The 7,486-nt window shown below is 45.2% G+C and overlaps 1 protein-coding gene and 1 non-coding gene across 2 annotated transcripts in view; one reads left to right on the plus strand and one right to left on the minus strand.

The window, feature by feature from the left end:
- ADORA2B (adenosine A2b receptor) overlaps positions 1–7,486 on the plus strand; it is a 28,261-nt gene that overhangs the window by 16,209 nt on the left and 4,566 nt on the right. The window lies entirely within an intron of this gene.
- On the minus strand, positions 6,478–6,608 carry LOC118641283. The gene has a single exon (XR_004961582.1). It is a non-coding gene; the product is annotated as a small nucleolar RNA SNORA30/SNORA37 family (small nucleolar RNA).

The raw sequence follows: 7,486 nt of genomic DNA on the forward strand, positions 1-7,486 counted from the left end.
TGACTGTTACTCTGTCAGTCTCCTAGCTAACGAGCCCTTCAGTGGAGCACTGCGCAGCTGTGCGGAGCAGTGGGGCACAGCCACTAACCAGAAGGTGGTCTTTCACAGAACACCCCTTTGTGTGGATTAGAATTGCTCCTGTTTGGAATAAAAAAGCTGCCTATCTTTCCTTTATTCATTTCTATGTTGCATTTTGTTTATTTCCTACACTTGGGACAGACATCTGACTTCCTTGACTTTACTGCTAGGATCAGTGCCCTCTACAGAATAGCGCTGCCTGACATAGGGGTAGATGTAAGAAAGGACGTGGCCCTACCTTTCAGGAGTGCTTTGGACATGGACACATAGACACCCCCCCCCCCCCGACACACACACACAGATGTTCTGAGAGCCACTGGTCCACAGGAAGCAAGGGGTGGCATCCATAAGCAAGAGGTGGGACCAGGTTGGGAGATGGGCATTCAGGTAAAGGACAGAGGCACAGCTTGAAGTGGAAGTGAGAAGATATGGCAGGAAGTTAACAGCCTGCATAAGATGCTAGAGGCCCAGGGGTCATTCCTTTCAGCATCCTGCCCAGTGCACATCCCTATCTCCACCCTGTCCTAGGCATGGGCATCATGGATATTGTTCTGCCACTATGGAGCTGGAACTCCAGTGCTAAAAGTGCTTCTGTGTCCTCCAAGACAATGAGTCTCTTTGTTGCCTTTTAAGGACTGCCTACCAAAGGGTAGCAGAAGCCTCTTCCTGCAAGTCTCCATGTTCCCGCTCAGGATGGGGGCTCCCATGGAACCTGCAAGCAGCTTTGGCAAGGGCAGATGTGTCTGGGGAAGAAAGCGAAGCAGCTGACTTTTGGCTGGGTGACAAGGCAGGGGTGGAGCTAGGATTTATGAGAAGAGCTGTAAATGACTTCTGGCAAAATCAGAATCAGATTAGACTGGGTTTGTTTCCTCACTGCAGCGTAGGGACAGCAGGCCAATAAATTAACCTCTGAACCCATTTCCACATCTGTAAACTGGAGACAGTGGCTCTGCACTTGGAGGCACGGTCTGAGTGGCAGGTATCAGCTAGTAGCTTAGTGCCTCCCAGAGCCAGTGCTTAGGCAGTGGACGCTGTCATTAATGTGCTCTGTACAGCTGGGGAGGGTCTGAGGCATGTGTCTCCAAAACCTGGCATTTGGTCATGTGGTTCAAAGGCTGCTAGAATGGGTTAGGAGAAAATTAAGAACTTGCTTTAGATGAAGAAATGTATGAACTTCATTTTTTTACTTCAAGTTTCAAGTACCATTAGAATATTAAAGATGAAAATGAAGACATGGGTTATAATCAGCTTTAACCAGGTATTTCAGGTCCTCAGAAAATATTTCTATTGATTCCAATCTCACAGAGCTCTCCCCTGACTGGCTGGACAAAAGTCCCACCTCACTTTCTCAAGTACTGTGCTCTCTGGGACATCAAATCCCTGGGTCCTGGCCTTGACTGAGACCTGCCTCCTCCCTCCCCTGCACCAAAGACACTGCTTCCCTTCCTGCGCCCTGACCTGAAATGGGGAGTTGGGCGAGACTGTTTCTTGGTTCTCTGCTCTCCTTTTCCGAGTAGTATCCCTTCCTCCTGCAAAAGACCCGAACTGTCCAAGTTCCCAACGTCCAAACACTGCCCGCTCCTCACTGCTGCCATCTCCCCTAATGCTATTAATCATTCTTTCTTTTTTTTTTTTTTATCCTCACCCGAGGACATTTTTGTTCAGATAGAGCGGGAGGGAGAGAGAGAGAGAGAGAGAAACATCGACGTGAAAGGGACACATCGAGTGGCTGCCACCCGCACGACCAACCAGGGCCGGGGACAAACTGCAACCGAGGTACATGCCCTTAGCGGGAACCGAACCCGGGTTTCTCAGGACCGCAGGCCAACACTCCAACCGCTGAGCCAAACTGGCCAGGGCTATCATTCTTTTTTAAAAATTTATTTTAGGGAGGAAAAGGGAGAGAAATATCAATGAGAGAGAAACATCAACATTGAACAGCTGCCTCCTCTGGGGATCGAGTCTGCAACCCAAGCATGTGCCCTGACTGGGAATCAAACTGGCAACCTCAGTGCATGGGACGTCACTCAATCCACTGAGCCACTTGGCCGGGCGCCGTCGTCATTCTTGCCCACTGCACTACCTGCTCAGCTTGAGTGTTCTGCACCTGCTCTCAATCTTTCACTCTTCCTCGCCTCTGACTCCCATGGTCCAACCTGAAACTTGTCAACAACAAAATCTGCACAATCCTCAAAACCACAAAGGCTTCCCACTATATTTTCTAGCAAGCTCCCTCTTCCACTCCGAGAAAACTCAGCTGTCCCAGGCTGCTCCTCTCCCTGAGGCGACGGCTTTCTTCACATTTGTCTGAGGTAATAACAGCTCTCAAAGAGGAGGCTGCCCTTACCGTCTCACCACCCACTCTCACCCCGAGTCAATCCTGTTCTCTTGCTTCCTCCTGCCACAGCGGGAAGTGTCTCTCCACATGTGCCCTGTACTCCGCGTCTTCCAGTCTCCTCAGAGTCTTAATTTTTAGTAATCTTGCCTTTCTTCTGCTTTTTTCTCTCCTTGCTGATCATTTGCCTCAAGATACGAACATCCACTATTCTCTTGATTTTAATCTCCTTGCAACCCATTCTTTCCTTTAACACCGTTTCAGTATTAATTAAATGTCAATATATCGCAGGAAAAAGTCCTAGGCGTCACCTTGGCTCTTTATCTTCCTACATCCAATCCATCTTCAAGACCTGCTGGTTCTACCTCCAAAGTGTGTATCTTTGCTATCACCCTGGTCCAAATCAACATTTCTTCTCTTTTTGTTTCCCTGGTTGTATTATGTGCTTATCTCTCTCTCTCTCTCTCTCTCTCTCTCTCTCTCTCTCTCTCTCTATATATATATATATATATATATATATATATAATTACAATTACAGTTGACATACATTAATTTTAAGTGTACAACCCAGTGATTAGACATTTATATAATGTATGAAGTGATCACTCTGATGAATCCAGTACCCACCTGGCACCATACATAGTTATTACAATTTAATGACTATTTCCTATGCTGTACTTTACATCCCCATGACTGTTCTGTAACTACCAATTTTACTTCTCAATCCTTTTACCTTTTTCATTCATACCCCCAATACCTCTCCCATCTGGCAACTGTCAAAATGTTCTCTGTATCTATGAGTCTGTTTCGGTTCTGCTTGTTCATTTATTTTGTTTTTTAGATTTCACATAGAAGTGAAATCATCTGGCATTTGACTTTCTGTCTGACTTATTTCACTAAGCACAATACCCCCTAGGTCCATCTATCTTATTGCAGATGGTAAGATTTCATCCCCTTTTCATGGCTGAGTCATATTTCATTGTATAGATGCACCACTTCTTTATCCATTCGTCTTTTGATGGACACTTAGGTTGCTTCCATGTTGGCTATTTAAATAATGCTGCAATGAACATATGGACACGTCTTTTCGAATTAGTTTTGGGTCTTTGGATAAATACCCAGAAATGGAATTGCCGGGTCCTTCTTTGTCTCCTGTTATAGCCTTTGTTTTAAAGTCTGTTTTGTCTTATATAAGAATTGCTACCCTAGTTTTTTTTTTCTATTTGCATGAAATATCTTTTTCCATCTCTTCACTTTTAGTCTGTGTCTTTCATTCTGAGGTAAGCCTTTAGTAGACAATATATATATGAGTCTTGTTTTCTTATCTGTTTAGCTACCCTATGTCTTTTGATTGGATCATTTAATTCATTTACATTTAAAGTGATTTTTTTATCCTTACCCAAGGGCATTTTCCCATTTTTTGTTCAGAGAGAGTGGGAGAGGGAGAGAGAGAGAAACACATGAAAGGGGCACATCGAGTGGCTAGCACGACCCAACCAGGGCCAGGGACAAACTGCAACCAAGGTACATGCCCTTAGTGGGAACTGAACCTGGGTCTCTCTGGACCGCAGGCCGACGCTCTAACCTCTGAGCCAAACCGGCCAGGGCTAAAGTGATTATTGATAGGTATGTATTGTTATTTCATTATACACATTTATGTTAGTCTTTTTTTGTTTCTTGTTTTTAAAGAAGTCCCTCTCATATTTCTTACAATACTGGTTCAGTGGTGATGAACTCCTTTAGCTTTTTCTTGTCTGGGGAACTCTTTATATGGCCATTGATTCTAAATGATAGCTTTGTAATATAATCTTGGTTGTAGGTCCTTGCTTTTCATCACCTTAAATGTTTCTTGCCACTCCCTTCTGGCCTGCAAAGTTGCTTTTGAGAAATCAGCTGACAGTCTTATGGGAGCTCCCTTGTAGCTTTTCTCTTGCAGCTTTTAAGATTCTCTCGTTGGCTTTAACCTTTGATATTTTATTTATTATGTGCCTTGGTGTGGGCCTCTTTGGGTTTATCTTGTTTGGGACTCTCTGTGCATGGACTTATATGTCTATTTTCTTCATCAGACTAGGGAAGTTTTCCATCATTTTTTTCAAAATGGTTTTCAATTCCTTGCTTTCTCTTCACATGATACAAATGTTGGTACACTTGCCTGGCTGGTGTGGCTCAGTAGTTGAGCTTCAACCCACACACCAATAGGTTGCCAGTTCGATTCCCGGTCAGGGCACTTGCCCAGGTTGTGGGCCCAATCTCCAGTGGGGGGCATGCAGGAGGCAACCACAGGATGTTCTCTCTCATCGATATTTCTCTCTCTCCCTCTTCCTTCCTCTCTCTCTAAAAATCAATAAAGAAAAAAAAATGTTGGTACACTTGTTATTGTACCAGGGATCCCTCTTTTTTATTTTTTTTTATTAAATCCTCACCCAACGATATTTTCTCCATTGACTTTCAGAGAATGGAAGGGGGGAGGAAGAGAAAGAGAGACATCAAATATAAGAGACACAATTGGTTGCTTCTTGCAATTTCCCAACTGGAGCAGAGATCAAACCTGCAACCCAGGTATGTGCCCTAAACTGGGAATTGAACCCATAACCCTTTGGTGTGCAGGCTAATGCTTTAATGACTGAGCCACACTAGCCAGGGGTATCTATCCTCATTTTGGATTCCTGTTGCTCTGATTGGGTGTTTACTGTTTCCTTATCTTCCAAATGGCTGATTCTCTACTGTACTCTCCTTGTAATGTATTCATTTCAGTTATTGTAGCCTTCATTTCTGTTTCTTTTTGTTGAAGTTCTACACTTCCCCTAAGTTCATTGAGCACTCTTATTACCTGTGTTTTGAACTTTGCATCTGTTAGATTGCTAGTCTCCATTTTGTGTAGTTCTATTTCTGGTGTTATTCTGTTCTTTCATTAGGGACATGTTTGTCTCATTTCATTGTCTCCCTTTGTTTGTTTCTATGTATTAGGTAGAGCTGCTGCTTCTCCCTGTCTTGGTGGAGTAGCCTTATTTAGTAGCAAAGTGGCATAGTCTCCTCTCACCTGTTGCAGTTGAGCCTTTATTGCTGTTCGAACATCAATGGGAGAGATTTATTCCCTCCACCCCAGGCTGACTGGTTGTGAAGACTGGCTGTAACCACAGTGGAAAATCTGTCATGCAGGGGCCAACCCTATGAGGATTCACTTCATTGGAACTCTGGTGCCTGAACAGTCTGTCCCTTGAGTGTGCTGCTCATGGAGGTGGTTGGGTTATCCTCTGGCTTGGCCTGAAGCTGTCCACTGGGTGCGCTGGCTCGGGGCCTCCCAGGAGGTACAGGTCAAGGTCAGCTGCTGCCTGTGCCCTGCCCAGGGTTACTCAGCATGAGCTACAGAGAGATCTGAATCTGCTACTTGTGCTGGGCTTTGAGGTTCCCAGGAGAGGCCAACCTTCAAATCAAAGCCAGCTGCACACCTGGGGGCACTTAAGATATAAGGGGCATGTGGAGGCCAGATGATGCTTGTTTGGCATTTGTGACCCTGACAGATTTTAGTAAAGACTGCAGCATGAGCCAAGACAATAGGTTTGTTTGGGAAATCCACTGAAACTGGCTTGGGTGGTCCTCTAAGTTGGGTTGGTTGGGGTCTCATGGAATCACAAAGATGGGGTGAACAGTGATAGTTAGGTTGATGGAGACTCTGATATGGTGCCCACCTGCTGGCTCAGCAAAGGAATAATGACTTATGCCAGCACTTCTGTCTGAGAGAAAGCTGCCCCTCCTCCAGCCCCTTCTGGACAGTTTAGTTACTCTCCACAAGTCCCTGATGCTTTTTGAGCTGCTGCCCCAGTACTGAAGCCCAGAGTGAGTGAGTCCAAGTAAATCTGTGCACCAGACCTTTAAGAGGAATGCCTGGTACTCTAGCAGCCCCCCACCCCATGTCACCCACAGCCCCCACTGGTTTTCACAGCCAGAGTAATGGTGACTTCTCTTCTTGGCACCGAATCCCTGGGCTGGGGAGCCTATGGGCTGAGACCCCTTGGTCCTTTGGGGGGACCTCCACAGCCAAGCTATCCCTCCTTTTTTTTTTCTTCTGGCCACTGAGGGACAGCTGTCACTGGCACAGTCCCAGAGCAAGAATGCAATCAAGGTTTTTTTTTTCATCACCAGCTACCAAATCCTAGCCCCACTGCCTGGGGGGAGGACCTGTGAAAAGTGCTAATCCATCAGGTTTTTATTTTATTTTTATTTATTTATTTATTTTTATCCTCACCCGAGGACATTTTTTCCATTTTTTGTTCAGGTAGAGTGGGAGGGAGAGAGAGGAAGAGAGAGAGAGAGAGAAACATTGATGCGAAAGGAACACACCGAGTGGCTGCCACCCACACACTGACCAGGGCCGGGGACAAACTGCGACCGAGGTACATGCCCTTAGCGTGAACCGAACCCGGGTCTCTCAGGACCGCAGGCCGACGCTCTAACCGCTGAGCCAAACCGGCCAGGGCTCCATCAGGTTTTTATAACTGCCACACGTGGGTATGGGACCAGTTTGTTCCACACCTCTGCCCCGTCTACCAGTCTTAACGTGGCCTTTTCTGTATATCCTTACTTATAGGACTTCTGTTCGGCCAGATTTCAGGTGGTTCTAAATGGAAATTGTTCTGAAGTTTAGTTTTAATTTTGATGTAGTTATGGGAGGATGCGAGTAATGCATTTACCTACTCTACCATCTTGACTGGAAGTTCCAAGTCAACATTTAAATTTTATATTAACCACCAATATGTTTCCTAACTGATCTGCTTTTCTTGTTCCCCTAAACTTTAATCTCCATATTGTGAGCGTTCTAAAACATAAATCAGTATCATTCCCCTGCTTAAAAGACTTCAGTACTTCCCACTGCACTTTGAATGTCAAAATCCAGATTCCTTTCTGAGGCCCTTGCCTCATTGTAGGTTTGTTCACACTTCCTTTTGTTTTGGGAAAGTAAAATTCTTTCCTGAGAGCCTTACACACTCTGTTCTGCCTGGGATGCTTTTCTCTTCACCTTTCAAATGTTTTACTCCTCAACCTTTAGCTCTGCTTAAGAGAATCTTCCCAAAC

This window comes from Molossus molossus, unplaced genomic scaffold (assembly GCF_014108415.1).
Source record: "Molossus molossus isolate mMolMol1 unplaced genomic scaffold, mMolMol1.p scaffold_m16_p_27, whole genome shotgun sequence".
Taxonomy (NCBI): domain Eukaryota; kingdom Metazoa; phylum Chordata; class Mammalia; order Chiroptera; family Molossidae; genus Molossus; species Molossus molossus.